The sequence below is a fragment of the Typopeltis vanoorti genome, unplaced genomic scaffold (assembly GCF_054136105.1).
Source record: "Typopeltis vanoorti isolate ZY-2024b unplaced genomic scaffold, IOZ_Tvanoo_1.0 HiC_scaffold_24, whole genome shotgun sequence".
In the NCBI taxonomy this organism is placed as follows: domain Eukaryota; kingdom Metazoa; phylum Arthropoda; class Arachnida; order Uropygi; family Thelyphonidae; genus Typopeltis; species Typopeltis vanoorti.
In genome coordinates, this window is record NW_028328064.1 from 1,671,850 (window position 1) to 1,698,488 (window position 26,639).

Consider the following 26,639-nt stretch of genomic DNA (forward strand, 5'->3'; position numbering starts at 1 on the left):
TTCAAGTTATTTTCGATTAACGAACATTGTAGACAAGCAGTTGACAGTTCAAACGTAAAGTAGGTTTTCCTTCAGAAAGCAAGAACAATGAATATAGCGTAGTATACTCTTACTTGGTTTCGTTTTTAATGTGCAAATTTCTTTAAATAATTACTTCTTATATTAAATAATTAATGTTTCTGATATTGGAAAACAAAAAAATATTGCAATTTTCAAATTTTTATTTATTTATTTTTGTAGAGCCGAACAAGTGAAATCTATTCTGGAATAAGGAATAACTGAGGCTTGCATTTTCTGTGTTAGAACAATCGTGTGGGGAGGAGAGTAGGACAGGCCAGTGTTCTATCATATTAATTTTGTGTGTGTGTGTGTGCGTGCGTGTGTGTGTTCAGTGACATTTTATAATCCCTAAGAAAGGAGATCTCACGAACTGTAAAAATTCTATGGGAATTAGTCTATTGTCAGTATCTTCAAATATCGTCCGTAAAATATTGATAAATAGAATGAAATATGAAGTAGAAAAGATATTAAGGCATGAACAAGTTGATTTTAGAACAGGTGGGAGTACAGTACGTCACATCTTTTCTTTAAGGAACATCATTGAACAAAGCAAAGAACTTAGAAGCCCATTATATCAGAATTTTATCGATTTTGCTAAAGCACTTGACAGTATAGATAGAGAAACATTATGGTTTGTTTAGTTCAAAACAAAGGAAACAAAATAAAGGAAGTAAAAGTTGTGTTATTGCATAACAAACATCTGACTGGTTGGAGATAAGGTCTGGTGTTGAGGCAAGGTTGTGTAATGTCTGATTTACTGTTTAACTTAGTCATTTTGGATTATGAGAAAAGTTACAGGTGCAAAAAGATTTAAATGGAACCCTATGTCACAGTTCAACATAGATGGATTATGTTGATGACATAGTTTTGATATCATCAAAATACAATGATGTATACACAAAATCGGAAGACTTGTATAAAACAGCTGAAATGGTTGGTCTTAAAATAAATATGAATAAAACGAAAGTTCTTAAACCAAACAGCAAATGCCACAAAGAAATTAAGATTAATCTATGCTGTGGAAGATGTTAGGAATTTTAAATAATTGGGAACAAATGTATCGAAGGTGGGACTAACACGGATATAAATCAAAGATTGGCAAAAACTAATACTGCTGTTCAGAAAATTAAATAATATACGGAAATCATCCAAATAGCATAACAAAACCGAAATAAAGATCTTCAATAGCAATGTTAAGAACGTATTATTATATGTTCTTAACATATAATAATACGTTCTTAACATTGCTATGTTAAGAACGTATTATTATATGGATCAGAGACATGGAAGCTAACCAAAAAAAACTGGAAGCTAAATTAAATCGTTTTCAACAAAATGTCTTCATAAAATATTTTAGCTCCAGCATACAACATACGATGACTTATATAAGCTGACTGAGCAAAAATAAGTATTCCATGAAATGAAAAGCGCAGATGGATTGGGCACATACCAAGAATGAACAGCAAAGAGATTCCTAGAGTCGTCGCATTGACATGGAGATCCCAGAAGGAAAACGGGAAGGTCTAAATTAACTTGAAAGGAAAGAAGAATGGCTGGCTGGAAGAGCTGAAGAGAAGCCGAACTGGTGGCTCACGAACAGAGGTATGTAGAAGAAACAGATCCCGGCTTATGTGCCATGAGGCACAAAGAGGATAAATAGCAAGTAAATAATATATTATTTTTTTTAATTTATTTATTCGTGTGAGGTTCTCCACCCCGTTCCTCGACCGCCCTCTCGGGACTGGTTGAGCCCTCCTAATGAGGGATTAAGTACTATATCCTATGACTATAGCCCCTGTGTACACGGGGAGCAGTTTGCCTGCTTTCGGAATGAAAAACCCTGTGTACACAGAGGGGAAAACTCTGCTGTCCATGCCCAAGACCGACTAACTTGGCTATGGCTGAGGAAGATCCTTAAGCTCCTCACGTCGTCGATGGGAATCGAACCTAGGCATATGGTTGCGAAGCGCATAGCCACTAGGCTAACCGCGCAGACAATAATATATTCATAGAGTGATATTAACAATCCCACAAACTCCTATAAAGCTTATTTTCCCATAATTGATAAGCGCGACAGATTAGCAAAGAAACTAACATCTCTTCGATTTGAAGAGGCTATAAAATTGTCCGAATATCATTAAAAACCGAACATTATTAATATTATTACTACTACTACTCCTTGGTAAGTCTTTGAACTCCAATGAGTCCAAGGACTCACCTTGGGAGGACACATCACTCCATCACAACTCAACGTTTCTCTTATCTCAACTATATGACACTATTACCATCAACACACAACATCATGGACCGCCCACCACCACTAATAGCACACTTTGTCTGTAAATACCTCACCCAAGTGCGTCCCATTCTTTTCTGCTTCCATTAACTTCGTTACCAATGGTTTATATATTTCAATAAGAAATTTCCATTATAGAATCAAAAATTCAAACGTTGTACCCACTTTCTTTTTGATAGCCAACATTCTGCTATGTGTAAAAGCAGCCAGTTGTAATTTCATCATTTTGATCAGATAATTGAATATAAAGACGATCATTCAAAGCTTTGGCCTTTGTTTCGTTTACTGATTCCATGCTAACTGAAGTATTCCATGCATCATGGAATACTTCAGTTATCTGTTTTACAATGTAATTTACAAAACGAATGTTCACAGTTGTATTTTTAAATCATTCATTATATATTTATATTTATTATTACTATACTATAATATAAATTGGCTGTCCACTTCTTCCCCTCCCCCCCAACACACACATTCGAATCATTAGTATATATCGATCCGTCTTTCAAGTTGAACTACCTCAAGGAGGGATCAGTATGACTCTATACGGAATCTCTGAATTAAACTGAAGATAAGCCTAATTAAAAACCAATATACTATTTTTATTTTAATTTTTTTTTTTATGTAGTAATGGGTGGAAATGACTAGAGAGATATTCACTATACCGGAATATTTTTAAAACTCATGATACAATGTTTTTAGGATGAGGAAGAGAATAGTGCCACTCTTCTTTGAATTATCTTACTTTAGCCAAATATTCTGAAAGAACTTTATGTAGTAATGGTAACCTTCGTCTGCAACCTTCGAGATAACTGATTTCTTTCGCAATTTGGTTCTTAAGATGCGATTCACTTAGTCAAATTAAATATGCTCTTTGCTGTACTTAATTTAAGTGAGTGAGAAAACTCATAAATCTTTATTTTCAATCATAGTTTTAATGAAAATTTGTTCGCTTTCCAAACTAAAACATTTTTTGAAGAATAATCTAATTTAAATAGTTTATAATTCATAATTCATTTCTTTGTAATTTGTTTTCTATTTTTTTAAAGAACTTTTATTTGCTGCAATGTATTCTGTATTAGTAAATGAATAACTGTATTAATAACGAATGATATATTAAACTATGAACATTAACTGGATTACTTTTTTTTTTTTTGTATTCTTTCAGGAGCGAAAGAAGCATTCGATATTGATCGTGTCAATAACATGCAGAACTTCAAGCTGTAAATCTGAATACGTTTGTGTTTGCAATAATTTTCCACCAGGGACTCCTTTTCTTTTGTCAAGTTTTAGAAGTTAATATTTAATTATAGTATGGACTACAGAGTTACTTTTCAATCGATTAAATATTATGCAACTATGCATGCACATCAAATCAAGTTAAATTATTCTGTATGAAACGTAAACAAATAAATACGTTATCTGAATGGAAAGGAACAGATGTATTTTTAAAAAAATCTCCTAATATTGTAATGATTAATTGAAACAGACAATCAGAGTGCCATCAAATCGATGTCTGTTTTGTTTGTAGTGGTCAAAAAAAATATATTTGCATGTTGTGAAAATAAAAAATAATAATAATAAAGATATTTTAGGGTGTGTTTCAAATGGTAGTTTTGTTATAGAGGGCGCTGAGCAAAACTTTATTTTCTTTGTTCCTATCGAATATTTTCTAGAAAACAACATGATGACATCACCAGATATCCAAATATAGCATTATTACAAATATATTTTGAAAATTTCTCCCCAAAATGATGTCACCAGAATACACCAATATATATTAAGGAATATCTATTGACACTTTATACCACTCTCCAAAAATTATAAAAAATGAGCTTGAAATTCGTTACACATTTAACATAGTTTTATTAACTTGAATGAAGTATTGAACCAGTGGAAGGATTTGCTTCTCTATATAAGTTACTACTGATGATGATAACATACCGTAGTGCAACTTATAGTAATTTATGTAATCTTCTGCATGCGCCACCTCACCCCAAGGACAATAAAGTTGTGATTCTTCAGTTTGGTTTAGTTGGAAAACCTCAGCAGCAGCAATGAAGACTATAAGGCCCATTTTTTCTAGGCTGTATATCGTTTTGTGGAATGACATCTGCGGACGTGGGAGGGGTGCGTGTAATCATTTTTGGGACACTGGGGCACTTTACACATGAAACCTTCACTCCTCTCCCCAAAATATTTTTCAAAATTTGTATTATTAATATTATTATCACGTGACACCTCCAGAGAGTCCAAAGACATCGAGGGAAGGCACTTATTCTACAACTGAATTCACCAACTACAACGAACCGCAACACCATCTACCGCTAACCATCACCACCACCACCAGTATTTTCACAGACAATTACATCTATGCACTGTCGGTGCCACGCTATTTTGCGCCCTAGGCAAAGTTTACAAGTGCACCCCTTATTTCATAAACTAAAATGTTTCTAATTTACATTAAACAAAATAAAATTGTCTTTCAGGTTAAATTAATATGGCTTTTTTATTTTCTTTTTTAATTAATTTGAAATTTCTCTGTTATAATTCATTTACAAAAAAAAATATAAATATTGAAATTTAATATTTTGAAATGTTAAAGTTTTAAAATATTTATCTTAACTGAATTTTAAATAGTAAGTTCAAATCATTTAGGTAAGGAACAAAAAAGAACCAAGAGTTAAATAGTAAAATAGTGTGATGTGTCAGGGATAAGGAAAAAGAATCGATACCTAAATCATATATCACTATTTAATTGTTGATATTTTAGTAAAGTATGAATAAAGCATAGCTTGAAGTTTTGAGCCCTTTCATGACTTGCTCCCCCCCCCCCCGTAGGCGGTTGCCTAGTTTCCTTAAATGGTAACATCGGTCCTGCATTTATGCCCACGGCGGGATTCGAACCCGCAGCCTTTTGGCTGAAGAGCGGATACGCTCTCCAGCCAAACTGCTGAGAGTTCGAATTTTAAAGTATTTTAAAAAAATACTTCTCCATTTTGTAGTTTATTAGGAGATTTTTTGGCTGAAGAGCGGATACGCTCTCCAGCCAAACGGCTGAGGGTTCGAATTTTAAAGTATTTTAAAAAAACACTTCTCCATTTTGTAGTGGCACAATAATATTTATTTAACAAATCAATACTTCGTACAGTGGTTTCATTTAAACATACATTTTAATTCAAAATGTGAAAGTATTAATTTATATAAAAACTCTGATATATTAATAATGCATTACATAAATATGTGTAACAATTAAGTTCTAATTAGTTACTTGGCAAAATATTGAATAAATCTGGGAAGTCCTTTATGTATGCTCACCTTATCCAAAACCCTGTACTATATTAATATTTATTTATTTATTTATTTTGTATACTAGTGACAGCATAAAGAGACACCAAATCAAAAAGACAAATTATTAAATTTAGAAACAAGTTACTTGATTATTGTAAATGAGTCTGTAATTATAAATTATAATTAGAGACGCTTCGCAGTGTTACAACTCAGATGACAATTCCATATCTCATGACAGAACGCAAATAATTGTATTGTCGTATACGGTAAATGCATAAAACCATTTAGCAGATAACATTAATTTTATCAATGCGATTTGTACTCGTTATCACTTTGACTGAAGCAGAAGAGATAGAGAAACTGGACACACATAGTTGGTAACGAGAGTACTTTTTTTTTTTTTTTTAAAGCTATATTTGTAAATAAATAGGTTTTGCCGTTTTTGACAGTTTGATGTATGGAAGCGAAATCTTGACAATAAAACAAAAAGACAAACAAAGATTAACAACAGCAGAAATGAAGTTTAGGAAAAACTGCAAAGTATAGAAAAACTGCATTGATCACAAAAGAAATGAAGAAATTATGAAAATTAAATCAAGAAATAGTAATAGAAAAAATTAAAAAATATAAACATAAATGGATGGAACACGTTCAAAGAATGAAAACAGAAAGATTACCGAAACAAGCCTTAAAGTACAAGCCAGTAGGAAAAAGAAAACCAGAACGTCCTCTTAAACAATTCAACAATGGCTTCTAAGGCCTAAGGATTTAGGCCTAAATCTAAATCCTTGATACGCAAGATGATGATGATGATGACAGTTTGATGAAACTATAAAGTTAGCAATAAATTTTATAGTATCTAGGAATATAGTGCATCATTCAAAATTTTTCTCAGCATTATTTTTAAGTTGTTAGTTTCGTATTTGCATGGATTAAGTAAGCGTTTGTGCACTTCGTTATTATTATTATTATTATTATTATTATTATTATTATTATTATTATTATTATTATTATTCCTGACACTTCCAAGGAGTCCAAAGACTCATCGCGGGAGGACACCTACAACTGTCTCACTTGATACAACTGTCTCAACCACTACACCGAACATCTACTACGAATCATCTCCAACAACGCCATCTACCGCTCACCTCCACCACCACTACAACTAGTATTTTTTGTTTGTAAATTGCGTGTGTTCTGAAAGGCCGATTTGTCTGTATGCGGGATGAAAAACCCGAGTTTCCGGGAGAAAAAACCGTTCTCAAAAAAGCCTTGTTACAACTGCAGTTTGTAATATATATATAACTCCCAATGTGCAGGCCCATTGTAGCGTGGCAACCGTCAGCTGCTTGTTCGCGCTGATCCCAACTCACTCGTCACAATGTTTATTCAGAAGCTACAAGACCATAAGATCATTAAATGTTTATGAGACGGATTGTCCGAGTTTAAAATAAAATTTTATCACAGTTCATTGTTCTATTTCCGAATTATTAATAAGAGGTACTAACACCTCCTCTCTCAAACAGTGTATTGGCGAACTAATGAAGCTATCGCAACGGAAATGTGCTCATTGGAAAGAGCACACTCTATTGGTTAAAATGACATGCCATTTTGACCAGTTCTATTTACAGGTACATCTGTAAAGCAATACCTTAATGCACTGGCCTCGTGGCCTGAGCCGCTTCGATAAAATTCAAATAACAACAAGAACAGCAATTTAATGTATTTGCTAGGATTCAAATACTCAAGGGAAGTATAAAGTAACGATATTGTGTAAATGTTTTCATAAAAACCATTTTATATAGTATACCGAATATTTATTTATTTCGCGTATCTGGATTAAAAATAAATAAAACCATTTGCTTTGCCTGTTTCCAACTTTACCTGGTAATATTATTGCTGCTCCGTGTATCCCCTTTCCTTTATCACTGAATTATTTTACATAATACAAGGATCATTTCAAAAGTTCTACACAGCACACAAGGGTGACCAGTGGGATGATGTGATAATTTCCGCCCTCACATCAGTTAAGCCGGACGTTGAATAAAAACACCGTGTGCTCGTTTTTGAAACCCACTCACTCAACGAAGTATTAGACTGGAATAAAGATGCCGTTCGAAGTGGTCAGCAGTAGTTTCAGATATTGTCATTTTACAAACAATAGCATACAACATTTTCAACTACCCGAACATACTCAATATATTTGGTGAGTTAGTCGATCTCATACTGAGGTAGCAGGATTTTTTTCTTCTTGAAAATCTGGTTTTTCATCCCTCATACAGGCAAATCTGCCAACAGGACACACGCACTTTACAGACACAAAATACTATTGGTGGTGGACGGTAGATGGCGTTGTGTATTGGCGGTAGCAGTAGTCGTAGCGTATAGTGGTATTAAGTAGAGGAGACGACGAGTTGTGTAGCACAGTGCTTCCCAAACTTCTGGATGTCAGGGCCCTTTGCAAAAATTAAAATATTTCACGGCCCCCCTCGATAAAAATCGTAATAGAGATATATTATTATTATATTTATTGTATTTATATTCAATACAAAACATACACAGCGAATATTGCAAAAATCAAATGCATATATTACATTTTTTGCCTCTTACCGTTTGGTTCTGAAGATGATACGGTCTGTTCTGGTAAAATATGAAATACTGTCCTTTTTTTTTTTAGTCTGTTTCTGCTTCTTCTGATTGTTCGCGGGATTTTTTTTTTATTTTTTATCAACCACTTATCCATCTCAGGGTTAAATTTTTTAACGTAGAATAGATCAAATAATATCACCACTTACCAATACTGGCACACCACAGACTGATAACATGAAATTAGTGAATATTACCTGAATACGGGAATCCCCGGACCAGGAACATTTTTCACTTTTGTGACTTTTCGCCTTTTACAGTAATTAAGCCTAACGCGAAACAGATAGCAAAGGCAGTCTGTTTATTAAAACGTGCATATGATTGGTGCGGTATTAACAAAAGATCGCGCAACCGAAAGATAAAAGCATAGCCGACAATTGAGTTGAAATGCTAACTCTCTTCAACCGAATTCCATATGTGAAACTGCCATAACATTTAATATATATATATATATATATATATATATATATATATATATATATATATATATATATATATATATATATATATATATATATACTTAGTTTTAACACTTTTACGAATTTTAACACGTTCGGTTGAATTTTATTGCTGCCTTGGGAAATCGAACTCACATACATCTAATTAATAACAATAGTTTTTAGTTAGATACTGTGTTTGCCCATGCAACATATGGTTTCGTTTCAGTCTATCCAGCATAGTTTCTATATGAGGGGACATGTGATTCATGAATTAGTGTGTTTTTTATCCCAGTTGTCTCTAATTGCACTATTTATTGAGAAATATATTACACAGACTCCTCATACCTTATTCACTGGCATAATAAAAGTACTTATTTTTATTGCCTCTGCAGTATAGTGGCTCTTAGGGAGGGCGTGTTGTTTACCACTGCAAGCGAGTTACTATATCCCCACATGAACTTGTTTAAGCTTTTTTTCATGTGTGAAGTATATGCGAAACTTTTATTGGTAACAGAAAACTAGCTCGGATGACAGTGATAATATAAAACGAGTTTTGATATGTATATAAAGTCAATATCAACAGTCCCTGATTACGAACGCATTATGAAAGGGACAGAAAGATTTGGAACTTCCCTGGAAAACATTCGAAGTAAATACAATTAACCACTGCTTTGAAATGAAACATATGAATAAGCAATATTTACTAATATTCGTTAAGCGCCGAAATAGGCAGGAAGCAAAGTTTGTGAACCAAGACCAATGTGTGAATTTTTCCATTAAAATATAAAAAATAACAAAAAAGAAATAATAAAAGTTAAATACGTTTCTTTTAAAATAAAAAAAATATATACTTAGTCTTAAAACATTTTAAATTTGTTTTCATTATTTCACGGCCAGAGCCTGTGTAGCTCAGTGGATGTGGCGTTTACACACACCACCGCGCTTGGCCGCACGAAGGAAGTCTTGGTTTCGAGTCTAGTCGGCGACTAGAGGAAATTTTTCTGAGCCTTTTTTCGACCGGTTCCCGAGTTAGTCGATCTCTGGCACGGGCAAGCAGGTTTTTCCTCCCGGAAACTCGGGTTTTTCGTCCTGTAAACTCAAGAAAATCGACCGTAGAACCCACATTATTTCAGACATTAAAATATATTTGTGTTAGGGTTAGGGACCACGAGATGGCGGCACATTTGAGCCGTCTTTCTTCACTGCGTACCGCTTAATTAGTGATAGCCTTGGGCCATCTCTCTCTGATTGGGTACCAGTGGAGATTGAACTGCCTACTCAGTCTCCAAAAGTTAGATAGGGCTAAATGGCCTCGCCTACTCCCGTATACGGGAATAAAAAGGCGTTAGCTGATTTTTTTTTTTTTTTTTATTTCACGGCCCCCCTCAACAAAACCTACGGCCCCCCAAGAGGGTCGCGGCCCACAGTTTGGGAAGCGCTGGTGTAGCACATGCTTTCAAGGACTTCTTGAAGGTATCATGTAATAATAATAATAATAATAATAATAATAATAAATGTATACATAAATAAATAATAAATAAATAATGATAAATTAGTAATAAATTAATAAATAAAAATTAATTATCAATTTATTCATTTGTAAATTAACGTTAATTAATATATATGAGTTGTTAATAAAAAATTTTATATGAAAATTTCATATTAATAATTTATATTTAAAATTAATAATTTTCATATTTTGCCTCTTTAAGTTAAGCCCCTACACGGATTATTGATTTATTGAATAAATATTATTGTGCAACTACAAAATGTAGTAGTATTTTTTTTCATTACCAATTATGAAAAATTATCTTGGGGAGTGGGTGGAGTTGTGTAGCGTCCCCACTCCCACGTGCATTTATGTTATACAAAAACGGCCACATTGTTTATACAGCACAACATATAATAAATAATATTGAGATTGCACACTACCAAAAAACGTTGATGCATAGCTCTTAATTATTCCTGCCTGCTGTTTCCAATAAAGGCCATTTGTTAATCCTGTAATGTGAAATTATTCCTAATTTTATCATTATTATTATCACCATTATTGTTGTTGTTATTTATATAATTCTCCTGAAGTCAAATACTGATAAGCCTTCGACTGAATGCGTTGAATAAATTCTGCCTAAATGGTAGGAAGTAAACTCCATGCAATTTTTCTTGCACTTTAATTTTTTTTTTTTTTTATTGAATTAGCAAGCCTAGCAAAATGTTCCAGCGCTTTTCTTGCAGCGATGTTCCAGCTAATGTCTACGATTTGAAGGCATTCGACTAATTTTTAAATATTAGGAAAAAAAGCTGTTTTCTTTCTAATTTTTATTTATTTATTTACCACCACCTACCAGTTTTTTTTTTCTGTTGTTTATCGTGGGTTCTTTATTTAACTTCTCTTATTATTTATTCTTTTACCCTAGTTATATCTTCATACTTACTCGTATTCTCCATTATACTTTCCTTTCTGTTTGTTAATAGTCTACGTGATGTCAATAACGTAGTTTCCCTGAATGAAGTCAGATGCCGCTACGATGTACGCAGTTGCAGTGAATTGCACAATCATTTTTTTATCGCACTTCCTTGTTTTAAAAACCAAAGCATCTAATGTTGAAAGTGACGGAGAGGGTGAATACGCTTTGAGGACATTAAGTGTTTAATTTTAAGTGAAACTGCCAAAACTACACATAGACCGTTGATTTCGTGCTTTCACAAATAGTCTTGGTCTCAGTAGCAGGTAAGGTTTATTGTTTGTTGTGATTTATGAATAATAACATATCTGTAAGAGTCGGTAATTTTATATATGAAGTAATTAAATAATTCAATGCTGAAATGAGTTAACTTCAACAGTTAACGCATTTCATGCAGGATAATAACTAATAAATCTTTATGTTTTTTCTCTGATTTATTTAATGAATGCGAATCACTCGTTCGCTGGTATGTTAATTACTATTGAAACAGAATTAACGGCGAATTTTCTTAATATAGATGCCATAACTAAACATTATATTAACTAAAGTAATTATATTCGGAAGAATAAACTTCTGTTAGGAATCCAATGGCTGTTGACTGTTTATTGTGTAATTTTAAATACATTAATTTGTTTATTTATTAAGGGACATTTTTACCAGCACGGTCTCGTGAAAAATCATTGCTGTCGCGTTAAAAGCGAGAAAAGTTTAATTTAAAAAGTTAAAAAGAAAGTTTAATTTCTTCTAGGCTTGATGAATTTTTATAAATTCGATTATTAGAATCACTATCGAATGTTGTCGAGTGGTTACTATTTTAATGGGAAAATTAGATAAAATAAAATTATGTCTATATTAGATTGAGAGTTTGTGGGTTACAGAAGTTGGTTGATAAGTGGAGAGGAGTGGATATGATAGAAACATTAAAGTTACTAGGTTTTTATAAGACTGATGCAGGAGAAATATTTCAGCAGTGGGGCAGTGGTGGAAGAACAAGAGGGCATCCCTGAAAATTAAGTAAGAGTGGTTAACAAGGGTGTGAGGTAGTGGCGGTCGTACATAAGCACTGCGACACTGCAGCACCCCCAAGGAAAAAATGAAAAATTAAAATTTTGTCTGTGTTTATAAATAATAACAATGCTTACAACATTATATAAATGCAATACAACATGTTAAAGGTTACAGCTTATGTTTTGACATTAATTGAATAGTTAATAATTCGCATTGTTCGATTGACGCTTTAGATTACGAAACAAATGCACTGCGATCTAGCGCAGTGTCGGAATTATCACATTCGGCCACTTGCAGCTAGACTCGCCGATATTCGTCTGCTCTTCTCATTGCACGTTACAAGTGATTCAAACACTGCTCGTTTGGGCAGTGAGATACGTAAGATACTTTCTGTAAGATACGAAACTTTTATTATTAGTGTTTGTTGGTGAGAGTAAAATATTTTTAATAAAGCAATTTTTTAATATGTATATTTATTTATTAATAAATTGGTTACTTATTAGGGGAAAAAAACTTTTTTTTTTAATTTTATTTTGTATATGCAGCATCCCCACTTAAAATTTTCACTGGCTGTCACTGGTGTGAGGTCTAGATTTTTCGCTTGGAGAGTGATAAATAAATAAATTCCGTGTGATGATACGGCGTTCCCCCTTTTTTCGGGAGTTCACGGGAGTTCATCTAATCTTCCCAAATTTTATCCGGGCTCCGGAACCGGCATAGGCTGACGAATCAGACGTTCGTCAACGAATCGTTGACGGGAATCGAACCTAGTGGTTTTGCGAAGCACAAAGCCACTAGGACCGGACACTAGTGGCTTTGCGCTAGTGATTAGGCTAACCGCGCGGACTGGAGAATGGTGAGTGAAGGGAATGCGTTGCCTGACTCAGCTGTGAGTGCTTCTTCTGTCAACGAATTCAAGAAGAGGTATGATAGATACTGTGTGGATAGTTTGGGTCTCCCGCGACGAGTTTACTGTGGAGATACTCGTATAATAATAATAATAATAATAAATGCTAAAAACGGGGCTCCGTGTTCCAGTGTTATGATTATGAATAAATAAGGTCACTGTACGAGAATAAAATAGCAATATGCTCTTTTCTTTTTTTTTTTAGGAGTGTCTGCGATATTTCCTTATTTTTTTTTTTCTTTCTTGTGACCTCGATTTGTTTTCTTTCGTAGTATGTGATGTGGAATATACAAATATGATAATGGCAATCTGTTACAGTAACGCTTGTGCAATTATTGGTCCTATACTTTCCAAACTTAGTGTTCCGCTGTCCCAAGATCCCCGCATCGTGCCTTTTAATATCCTACCTAGTATAAATCATTATGATTTATTAACTTATAATTAAGGCGGACGCGTAGAATGTCATTACCGACTTTATGGCATGCCAGATATAGCTTAATATTTTATCCTTCGAAATTTCATTAATTTTTGCATTGGAGAATTTTTTCGACAATTTCCTGGGTGAAAAAAAAAAAAAAAAAAAAAAAAAAAAAGGAAATTTCAAGTTGTACATATGTGTAATAAATAATAAGTAACACCTTTTGTACAACTTGAAATTTCCTCTTAAATCGTATACAATCATTAAAAAAGTACAGAGTTCAATTAGTAAATAAATTTCTTATGTTAGTATTATAAGCATAAGCTAAATCAAACTACGAGTACTTGCAACGCCTTCAATTTTAGCATCAAAAAACTGCTGGTTTTTCCATTGCATGGAATGTTTGGCACCGTTCCAAAAAACGCTAGTAACGCTTACTTTCGATTTCAGTATTCTTGCTTGTAATGGAGAAACCCGTGTTTTGATGTCAAAATTGAAGGCTTTGCAAGTACTGGTATTGTACGTTTGCTTCAGCTTATACTTAAAAACCATTGTCAAAAATATTTAAAACTATTATGGATGTTTACCTTTAATAATATTGCAATTAATTCTTACTTCTATTCTTGCTACTCACTATTAGTTTGGCTTGGTGTCGCACTGATTAGATCGCCGGCTTGTCGAGAGCTCCTGAAAAGATTAGTAGTATTTTGTGTTAACGTTAGAAATTTTATTAGAATTTTAAGTAGTATTGTTTGCTTTTTGTTTCTTGGTGTGTCTGTGCAATTTTTGGTGTTTTCTGTTATTTTAATTATTAATTTTAAGTTAAGATAGCGTACATATGGCACCGAAGCCTGTGTAGCTCAGTGGAAGTGGCGCTTGCGTCATCTGCGCTTGGCTGCTTGAAGTTAGACCTAGGTTCTAGTCTAGTCGCTGACTGGAGGAACTTTTTCTAAGTCTATCTTATAAAAAGTTCCTCCAATCAGCGACTAACCAGAGATCGCCAGAGATCGACTAACCCGGTTCCCGAGTTAGTCGATCTCTGGCACAGGCAAGCGGGTTTTTCCTCCCGGAAACTCAAGAAAATCGACCGTCGTACCCACATTATTTCAGATAGTGACATATCTTGTTAGGGTTAGGTACCAAGAGATGGCAGCACTTGTTTGCCAGCCTCTTCATCGGTGGCTGCTATAATTAGTGATAGACATGGGCCAGCTCTCTCTGATTGGCTACCGGTGGAGATTGAACTGCCCACTCAGTCTCCAAAAGCTAGATAGGGTATAAAGGCCTCGCCTACTCCCTATTAGGGAATAAAAGGCGTTTAGTTGATTTTTTTTTTACATATGGCACCGATAAAGAAAAAAATGGCGGCCAGGTCGCCATGTATGTTTAAGAGTTTTGATGTAAACGATTTTATGCAATGTGCTGTCTGTGAGATGTATGCCTTGCGAAGAGCGGTGGGAGTCTGGTTAGAAAGTGATAGTGGAGTTAATATGTGCAGAAAGTGTAAAGAGAATGAGGAATTCAAGCGTGTTTCGTGTGGCGAGAGTGATATCGTTAACGATAGTCAGAATGTAGAAAATGGCGGTGTGCTAGAGAATTGCGTGGTAGTGCCAGATAGGTGCGGGAAACGTCGTTGAAAGTGTGAATGAGGGTAGAAATACAGAACGAATGGATGATTTGATTGATAATGAAAATGGTGAGATAAATGCGAATAATGAAATTGCCCGTTTGAACGGTGCGATACACAGAGCTAAAAGGCAACTGGAGCGTATGAAAAAATGTGTGCTGAACGTACCGACAAATAACCGGCGAAAGTCTGTGAGGGCAAATAATAGAATGTTCGTAAACGTCAATAAAATGAAGGAGCGAGTGCTGTATAGGGATTCGCTATTAAGAGGCGTAATAGTTGAGAGTTTAACGAAGTCGTACCAGCGGGTGCGAATATAAAGGACGTCAGTGAATCTATTCGACTGCAAAAACAGAGGGTGAAAGAGATGATAATCGTGGCAGGAACAAATGATTTGAAAGAGGACAAAATGGAAATGATAGAGAATGTGAGGGAATTATTTGAGGTAGCAAAAGAGAAGAGTGAAAGAGTTAGGATGGTGAGTATCTTACTGCGGTATGATACTCACCATCCTAATATCAGCGAAGTGTTTAGAAGGAGGGCCATAATTGCCAATGACTTTATGCGTGGGTTATGCATGGAGAGTAGTGTGGAATGAGTTCGATGGGCGAAAGGACTTATATAAGATGGATGGGTTACATTTGAATGGAGTTGGTGAACGGATACTTGAAAACGTTTTGATGAATGATGTGGAAGTGGATGTACAGACTCAGGGAAACTAGATTTATTAAGAGGCGGGGAGTAGATATGCAGACTTTAGGGAGGCAGTTGAGTGTATGAATGAGTATATTATGTATAAGGCATCAAAGTAGGGATAGGACAAATGGGCTTCTGCAATTCATGTACACTAATGCCAGGAGTATTAGGAACAAGAAGGAAGAGTTTTTGGCCATGGTTGGCACTTCCAGGCCACAGGTTGTTGGTATTAGTGAAACATGGCTGACAGAAGATGATAACACTAGTGGGATTGAATGCGACGGGTATAGCGTGTTCAGGAGTGACAGGGTGAATAAAAAGGGGGGAGGAGTGTTATTGATGATAGCTGATGAGCTGCAGCCAAGGAGTATAGAAGTGGAACTGCAGGATAGAGAAAAGAGCACATTTGAGAATATTTGGTGTGAGATTGAAACTAGCAGAACAAAATATACAGTTGGGTGCTGCTATAGACCAGGTGATGGAACAGATGGTGGAAATAGTATGCATAAGCAAATAGAAGAAATGAGTGGAAGAAGGGTAATTATTATGGGTGATTTCAACTATCGTAACATTGATTGGAAGGAGGAGAGGACACATGGGAGGAAGGAATTGGATTTTATGCGGTTATTAAGGGATAACTATCTATGGTAACATGTAGTGGAAAATACCAGGGGGCAGAGAGTGCTGGACCTTGTAATTGCAACTGAGAATGTGGCTGTAACGAACATGACCATGTTGCCGCCAATTGGTGAGAGTGAGCATAAGTTCATGACTTGGGAGGTGGCTAAAGGACTGGAATTTACAATTAAGACAGGGTACATGTGGAATTACCAGGCTGGTAAGTATGACAAGCTTAGGTGTGTGCTTGGCTCAGTGCCATGGCATGTAAAACTGCAAGGGCTGGATGTTGATAGTGCATGGGAGGTGGTTAAGAAGTGTATGCGGGAGGCAATGGTTGACTGTATACCAAGAGTCCGAATAATAAATCAAGTAGGGGTTAAATGGATGAATAACACTATTAAGCTTGAGCTGCAAAAAAAGAAACAATTGTGGAGGGAATTTAAGGAGAAAGGTGACCATCAGGCACAGGAACAGTATAAAGCTCAGGCCAGGATGGTAACAAGGGTGGGAAGAAAAGCAAAAGCAGATTACGAAAGAAAATTGGCCATGCAGGCTAAAGAGAATCCCAAACAATTTTTTCAATATGTTGCAAGTGAAAGGAAAAATGCTCATGGTAGAATGATCTTAAAAAATGCCGATGGTAGGGAGGTAACCGAATCAGTTGATATTGTGGAATTACTAAGCGAGCACTTTGCAAGAGTATATCTTCCAGGTGGTGACTTTGCAGGAATGAAATAACCAACAGCTTATACTGGAATTGCGATGAATGAAGTAGAGGTAACTAGTCTATTACAGAACCTCAATGTCAATACATCTGTGGGATTGGATGGTATACCAGCTCGAGTAGTACGTGAAGCGGCTAAAGAATTGTCAGTGCCCTTGACCATTTTGATTAACTTGAGCCTCGCGTCTGGGTGTCCCAAGGGGGTGGAAAGAGGGGAAAATAGTTCCGCTGCACAAAGGTGGTTCCAAGGCTGCTGTTGAAAATTACCGGCCAATCAGCATAACAGGAATCATTATCAATGTCTTAGAGAAAATAGTCAAGAGGAAAATATAAGATTGGATAGAAGGAAATGGGATACTGTATCGGGGACAGCATGGTTTTGTGAAGGGTAGGTCATGCCTCAGTAACTTGCTCACGTATTGTAACACAGTGACGGCTGAACTGGATAAGGGTAATGGGTTTATAGTGATTCTACTGGATCTTGCTAAGGCCTTTGAAAGGATACCACATGGAATTCTAATCAGTAAATTGCAGCATATGGGGATGGACATAGGGTTGGTGAGATGGATAGGAGGGTGGATGAAGGAGAGATATCAGAGAGTGGTTTACTCAGGAGTATAGTCCAAAAGACAGCTTGTGACTAGTGGTGTGCCGCAGGGTTCTTGGACCACTACTTTTCAATTTGTTCATTAACGATATAGGAAAGGATCTGAGAAGAAGTGTTCATTTGTTTACTGATGATGCAAAGTTGGGTAGAGCAATAGTGAATGCAGAAGATGCCAAAATTTTGCAGGATGATTTGGATAGATTGGAGATCTGGGCTAAGGAGAATGGATGTCAATTTAATGTGGCAAAATGTAAGGTTATGCATTTAGGGGTGAAAAGATTAGCAGCAGCATATCACATTGGTGGAATTGTACTCCAGGAGATTGATGAGGAAAGGGATTTGGGAGTGTTGGTGGATAGGGAGTTGAAGTTTAGGGGGCACATTGCAAAAGTGGCCAAATCAGCTCATCAAATCACTTGGTTGCTGAAGAATACGTTGACAAGCAGGTTATAGTTCCTCTATCAAGCCTTGATAAAACTCCATCTCGACTACTGTGCCCAGATTTGGTCACCTAGGTTTCTTCTTGATGGGGAGGAGGTGGAGAGGATTCAGAGGTGAGTGACCAAGATGATAGCAGGTCTGTGGAATGAACCTTATGGGAACAGGTTGAGGATTTGTGGGTTGCAAAAATTGGTTGATAGCCGGAGGAGGGCAGATATGATTGAGACATTCAAATTACTGAAGGGTTTCTATAAAATTTATTCAGAAGGTATTTTTGAGAACAGGGCTGGTTGTGTTAGGACTAGGGGACATCCATGGAAACTGGGAAAAAGTGTGGTTAGTAAAGGTGTTAGAGCTGGGTTCTTTACTTTTAGAGTAGTGAATGCGTGGAATGCACTCCCTGAGTCTATGGTGGATGCTGTGACAGTGAATGAGTTTAAGGCGAGGTATGATAGATACTGTATGAATGTTGAATAGTTGTGATGAATATGATTTGGGGCCTCCCTCGATGAGTCTAATGACTCCCTGGAGTTGCCCGTAATAATAGTAATAGTAATAATAATAATAGTAATAGTAATAATAGTAATAGTAAGGATTAGTTTCTAGTCACCTGTGATGACTCTTTGTGATTTTTCCTCCGATCATCTGTTGAAAATTTTCAACTGCATCAATTCTATAGAATTATTTAAGCCTTATACATATCTTATAATATTTCCCTTTCCTCCATCTATCGACAAATTTTTATTACCCAAAATAAGGAAAATGATGGATGTTTACGAGGGTGGTCAGAAAAGTTCTCGGCCTAACAACGAAAAAACGAATTTGTAATTTCAAAATTATTTGTATTTTTCAACATAATCTCCCTTAAGACTAATTCATTTATTCCAGCGATGCTCCTGCGCCATTATCCCGTCTCTGTAGTGGTTCTCAGTAAGATCTGCAAAATACGTTGGAAGTTTTTTTCCACTTGGTTAGACTATAAATTATATATTTAGTTTAATCCTTTATCCAAGTGTAAGCAAACAAAGTTTGCGCCTGAAGTATCTTCAGGACTGGGGCAACTCGAGGCACAGGTAGACAAACTTCACATCATTTGCCTTAGTATCAGGCGCAAACTTTATATATATAAGTCAATTACAATGAGACTAATTACTACAAACACAAAAGACCGAAGGCTAGTCTTCTCTCAACTGATCATAGCTAACACAACTGCCCTCAGAGATCGAGCTTAACTGCTCACAAACCTCCCATTCCCAAACAACTCTCATTACAGATAAAGGGGAATATGAAAAGCACTAGTGCTTCACCCATCCTGTCAGATGCGGTGATTAATCGACCTTCAGATGGCGTGATTAACGATTAATACTCTTGGAGGGTAATGGATGGCAATGCTGTAGCCAATGAAGTTCTAACTGAGGCTCGGCTATTGCTGTTACCTTCTTGCCATGATCAGAGCTTTAATAGCTAAATAACACCTTATCCCTACAGTGTCCTCTACAGATAACAGGTAAGATGAAAAGCATTCTTGCTTCGCCCCTTTAAGCCAGTCCTTATAAGGACTATAGTATAACAAAAAAGGCAAGTAGATCGGTAATTGAATAATGGATTTTTGTGTTAGCACAAGTTCCTGTATGAGTTTGAGAAAAATGTGATTTATGGATTTTTTTATTAGTTAATTTACTAGTAGTAAATAGTCTTTGCTACTAAAAACAAACAGTTTATATTTATATATTGAAGAACAGCGACGCAAGTAAGTCAACTGAATTTACAAGGGCGATACGCTAGCCCTACTGCCAGTAGTATCGCCATTGTTGTTTTATATACTTGATAAGCAACTGTCTATTTATTATTGTGTTAAGGACAGGGCATGACCTGCTTCACAGAACAGAGTCTGGATCCGGCCATGGATACGCCATATGAAGAACTTAATTTCAGAGAACATTTGGCAATATTCAAACATGTAGGTAATCTACTCCACACCAAGTGGCCAGGAAAAGTCGTAAGTAACCAGATAAAAGAAGTTGATGCAGATGACCCTCAACTCTCAGAATTTTTCCCTAGCATTCCTCAAGACAGCGCCAGTGAACTTGCAACAACAGCTGATGACTATCCCCTCACAGATCATAATGATTACCAGGAGGTCCGCGCATGCAAGAAGCGCAAAACTGCAGCCTCAGAACTACCCAAAGCGGATGAAATGGAAGAAGACGGTCCTGTTCCGGACTCTTCTGCCTCCACTAGAGAAAGGATACCTCCGATTATTCTGCTTGAGAAGCAGAAATGGGTGTCACAGAGGATTACGATGTCCAATCTCCAGATCTCATATAGCCATGCGAAGAATGTCGCAGATGGTATCAAAATTCAACCCAGGACAGTGTTGGATTATCGAAGGCTAATAGAATTGAATGCTAGAGGCATCCAGTACCACACCTATTCACTCGGATGAGAGAAAAACCTCAAGATAGTGTTTAGAGGTGTATCTGAGGATGTATCCACAGGAGTGGCTGCGGAACTGCACCAACAGGACTTAAGGTCATTCTACTGACCCATTAAGGTCAGTAGAATGACCAAAAAAGACAAGACTCCAATGCCACTGGTACTAGTAGAAATCAGTGCAACTTATAAACACATATACAACCTGATGTCCATCTGTGGATTGAAAATCACCCTAGAACCATTAAGGAAAAGGGCTTTAACAGGGCAGTGCCACAGATGTCAGAAGTTTGGCCATGCGAAGAAAATGTGCAAGGCTGAATTTAAATGTTTAAAATGTGGAGAAAGCCACCCAAAAACTACCCCGACTAAATGTGCCAACTGTGGCGGTCCTCACACCACAACTACAGAGGATGCACTCATAATCCTAGAAATAGAAAACCAGAGGTAGAAACATATTATTTCTTCTTCAGCAGATCTGCATCAGAGATTACTGACTCACAGCCTCTCAAAGATCATCATAAAGGTTTAGATGCCCATCTGACAAAGCCAGAGGTTCTCAAAAGAACAACTCAGCAACCACAGACAAGAACATATGCGGAAGTAGCTCGTCCCAAACAGAATCCTTGAATCAGTCAACATCACCATACAAGTCTGACAGCTATCATTACCTCTTCTCTGACAAATATGCTATTAGATTTTATTAGATTTTAACGGACCCAACCCCTCACCATGTTCTACTACTAGATTTCTAAAGGATACACAAGCCATTATCTCAGATCTCACTCATGAATAAAAAACAAAATAAATCTAGATTCCCTACAGATCATCGCATGGAATTCGAATGGCCTAAGCAGAAAGATCTTGGAGCGCCAAGTGTTCACCCATAGGCACCAGCCAGATGTACTCTTGCTGAACGAGACCCATCTGCGACCTTCGGATAACCCCGAAATTAGGGGATATCAGCTGTACAGAACAGATAGATTATCCTGCAGAGGCGGCGGCACTGATATTTCATAAAGAATCACATCAATCATCACTCTACAAACATTCCATCCACCATTAATCTTGAGATTATAGGCATTGAAATTCCTACGTGTTCGGCGGGTAATCTAAAAATCTTCGCAGTTTACAATTCTCCGTAAAAAAACATTACTGTTTCTCAGATATGAACGCTGTACTCGACAACAGGGAGCCTGTCATCATGGCCAGCGACTTTAACTCTATGCATCCTGACTGGAAAAGTCGTTCTGTCAACAAAATGGACAAATACTAGCAAACTACTCAGGATCCAACAATGTGGTTGTGGCAGGCCACTGAGCCTACCCATCATAACACATACGGTCGGGCTGATGTTTTGGATATAGCTATCCTACAAAATAGACTACTGTACAGTTTAATGACATTCAATGATCTATCATCTGATCAAAATCCCATTCTATTAAAGCTGGGAAACCAAGACCATTTGTCCCCCCCCCCGCATTCATTCATACCCTGGGACAAGCTATCCAAGGTATTTCATGAAATTGAAATAGCTGTAAAGGATCTAACTAAACAAATTAACACAGCCGTTGCAGCAGTTACTACTTCCACAACTACCTGCATACCAAATCACTTGCCAGAAGACATCATGAACTTGATCAGAGAGAAGAAAACAGGTCAAGAAAGAGATATCACATCACCCGAACACCTCAAGATAAACGAATCTCGAATAGATTCAACTCCACAGTACGAGATGCCATCATAGTGCATAGAAGTCAATTTTGGGAGGAAAAATTGACTTCTATCTCTCCTGATAACCATTCCATATGGAATCTAATCAGAAAGATCATGAACAAAAACAAACCTCTTTCGCCTCTCCAAACAGATGTTGGCCTCATCCATACCGATGCAGATAAAGCCGAGGCAATCGCAAGAAATCTAGAGAGCCAATGTAAACCCTCTTACGACCACCTCGACTTTCAATCACATATACAAGATTCACCGACACGTCAGATTTACGCTCAAATCTTCTATTACATACTCTAGCCAAATTGCATTCACATCACCTGCAGAATATACGACATAATCAAGAAGCTAAAAAACAAAATGGCTCCTGGACCTGATGAAATCACCAAAAAGGTGATAAAACTACTACCCCGCAGTGCTATTGTTCGTCTGACTAACATAATAAACTCCATATTACGCTACAAATATTTCCCTTCCCACTGGAAGTTAGCAGATATAATCCCAATTCATAAACCTGGAAAAGATCCACGATTACCTCAAAGTTACAGATCGATTAGCCTCATCTCAAACCTGGGCAAAATCGCCAAAAAAGTTATTCTCACTAGACTCCAAGAATTAGTGCTCAGGCTAAACATTATTCCTAAGGAGCAGTTTGGGTTCTGTCAATCTCACAGTACCACACAACAGATACATAGATTGGTGGAATATGCTTCCACAGGATTTAATTGGCGTCAATGCACTGGGGCTGTTTTCCTGGACATAGCCAGTGCATTTGACAAGGTTTGGCATTATGGCTTACTACACAAAATGATATCTTTTGGTACACCATTGGGAATGGTTCAACTGATCAGGTCATACCGCTACAATAGGCCCATGCGAGTTAAGTTAAATGGCACACTCTCAATACAAAAGTGCATCCTGGCTGGAGTCCCACAAGGATCTCTACTGGCACCGACTCTATTTTCCATATATATGTGTGATATCCCACACAACCCACTGTCATCTATCAAGGCCCTATATACAGATGATACTGCGATATTGGCCAGATCTTCAAAACCGCATTTAGCAATCAAGAAACTGCAGGAAAATCTACTGCTAATCGAATAACATTTTGCCAAATGGCGACTCCAAGTAAATCCTCAAAAGAGTGTACCATTGCTATTCGCCAAAAGACCAATGCTTCCTACTGGAGACATCCTCCTATTTAACACAAAAATTCCATAGTTTACGGAGATCAAATATCTTGGCGTACTGATGGACAAAAAACTGACTTTTAGCTCCCATGTCAAGACTATTTGTCTAAAGACATCAAAAATCATAGCTGCTCTATCCTTTAATCAATAGGAACCGTAAATTGAGCACCAGAATCAAACTACTTATATATAAATTGATGATTCGTCCTATACTCACCTATGCTTCTCCGGCGTGGGCCATACTGTCAATGCCAATATACTCAAACTACAACGTGTGCAAAATAAATGTCTCAGAATGATCCTCAACGCACCATGGTTTGTACGTACTGTGCAACTTCACTGGGACACAAATGTCCCCTATATCTATACCTTCATGCAGACTACAGCAACTAAGTTCTTCTCAAAAGCATCTGTACACCCTAATAAACTAATTCAATTAGCGTCAAATTACGACGCAACAGATTACTTTAAGCATAAAAGACCAAAAGCTATCTTAAACGGCAACCCCAATGAATAATCCTCAGGCCCATGCAGGGCGAACAACAGGCTCACAAATCTTTTCCCACTCACAGTTTTCCTCATCAGATAGCGGGGAATATGAAAAGCATTTGCTTCACCCTTTAAGTCAGCTATGTTAATTTAAATTAACCTTAGTATAACTGCTGAGTCTTGCTCCCACTCAAGAGACCTCAATAAAGGTCGAAACCGGTCTGGGTAGTGACCCTTCCCATAATGCATAGCATTATACATGTCTGCAAGGAGATGTGCTTTGCATTATAGGATACTAAGGCAAGTGATGTGAAGTTTGTCAACCTTTGCCACGAGTCGTACCTGTCCTGCAAACTTTGTTTGCTTACACTTGGATAAAGGATTAAACTAAATATATAATTTATCTGCAAAATACCCCTCTACAGCTACAATCACCTCTTGATTCAAAGAAAAACGCTGACCAGCGAGGAAGAGTTTTAGTTTTGGAAAGAGATAGAAGTCAGAGGGTACCAAATCTGGGAATAGGGTGGATGTTCCAACAATTCATAGTGCAGATCCTTTAATTTTCCCATTGCCATAACACCTTTGGAGGCAGGTGCATTGTCCTGATGAAAGATGATTTTTTTTCTTCTGAAAACCGGATCTTTTCTCACGAATTTTTTCGTCTAGTCTGCTTAAAAGATCGGAATAATATTCCCCGGTTATTATTTTATCCTTTTCAAGATAATTAATAAACAAACTACCTTTAGCATCCCAAAACACTGATGCCATGACCTTTCCTGCTGATGGAGCCGATTTTGTCTTCTTTGTGCGCTGAACAACCGGCTATTATCCACTGTTTTGATTGCTGTTTAAATTCTGGTGTGTACTGATGAATCCAAGTCTCACCCGTAGTAATAAATCAACGCACAAAATCAGTTTTATTCTTGTTAAACCGCTCCAAGCACTGTTCAGAGATTTTCATGCGAGTGCGTTTTTGATCTGCTATGAGCAAGCGCAGCACCCATCTTGTGCAAAGCTTTTTCATTTGCAATTCTTCATGCAAAATATATCCAAATATATTACACGTTCTTTTGAAATGCCTATAGTCTCAGCAATTTCACGCACTTTGAATCGCCGGTGATACCATATCGTGCACTTGATCAATGATTTCTAGTGTTACACTTTTTGGACGTGCTTCGCGTGGATCATCTTCAAGACTGTTACGCCACATTTAAACTCGGCATCTTATTTCATAATTGTCAAAAACGAAGAAGAAGAGTGCCCATAAACTTTTATGAATTTCTTTTGGCATTAAACCTTCTTTTACAAAGAATTTTATAACCGCACAATACTCAATTTCATTGGCACACTGGGGGGGGGAAAGATCCCCTCCAAAAAAAAGAAAAGGAAAAAACACTAGAAAAATTTCCAAAAAACTCTCCTAATGAAAATTATTTTTATATTTATTTATGTTTTGTCGTGTCTTCTATTCCTATACTACTTATGAATTAGTGGTCACATAAGGTGGGAATATCCTACAGCTCTCGGCTGTAGCACACCTAGGATTTAATCTTGTGGGGGGGGGGGGGGCGAGTTGAGTAGATGATTTGATAATACACACTACGCATCGCATACAACCTATTACTGAGCATCTACAGTGATCGCTGATTCGTTAGTACAGTAATCCCTCGATTAATGCGCCCCCCCGATTAGTGCATTTTCAATTAGTGCATCATTTTCTTTCGATACCTAAATTCGATTAGTGCGCCTATATACATCTTAAAAATAAATGTTACAGATTTTTAAAATTTTCTATCTATGCATTTTTTTGGCTAACTATTTAAAAAAAATCACTCACCAGAATGAAATAATTTAGTTACTGATTTAAAACATTTTACAAAGTTATTTTTTAATGGCATACTACACTATGTTCCAAATTTTTACCGCCAAAATATATGTCATCTGCTAATTACATAACATTTTCCTGCTCATAACTTGTACCTTCTTTGCAGTTATTTTCCTTACATTTTTAATATTTTATTTTAAAGTATTTTCCGAACACCTTTCATCATGAGTAAAAGAATTAGTTAGCAAAAAAAAGTGAAAGTATGAAAATGATTCAAAAAGTAATCTCATTAGAAGGAAAACTTGAAATAATAAAGAAAGTGAACAAGGTGAGTCCAGAGCAAAGATAAGACACTAACATAAAAATGGGTGAATCAACTATTAGAGCAATTTTAAGCAAAGCTGCTGAATACAAAGTATTATAATGATTGAATTAGAGAGACTTCTTTGTACACGGATCAAAGATTGTGACCAAAAACGGATCCTTCTAAGAACTGACCTTGTTAAATCAAAAGCATTAAGTCCCTTTGCAACCTTGAAAGAAAGGGCTATCAATAATGGAAAAGAAGAATTCCATGTTAGTGCCAGGTGGTTTGAGAAATAGCCTACATAATATTCTAATCACAGGCGAAGCTGCAAGTGCTGATAAGGAGGTGGCCGCAAATTATTCAGAGATTTGAAGAAAATTGTATAAGAAGGGGAGGGGGGGGGGGGCTATTGTG

At 36.5% G+C, this 26,639-nt stretch overlaps 1 protein-coding gene across 3 annotated transcripts in view; it reads left to right on the forward strand.

Moving 5' to 3' along the window:
* The first annotated feature begins 11,338 nt into the window (after window positions 1–11,338).
* The window catches only part of LOC150092169 (uncharacterized), a 300,320-nt gene continuing 285,019 nt past the window's right edge, over window positions 11,339–26,639 (forward strand). For all 3 annotated transcript variants that reach the window (XM_090415233.1, XM_090415231.1, XM_090415232.1), the window contains exon 1: window positions 11,339–11,464. The gene's annotated coding sequence lies outside the window, so the exon portion shown is untranslated. The remainder of the gene's footprint in view (window positions 11,465–26,639) is intronic.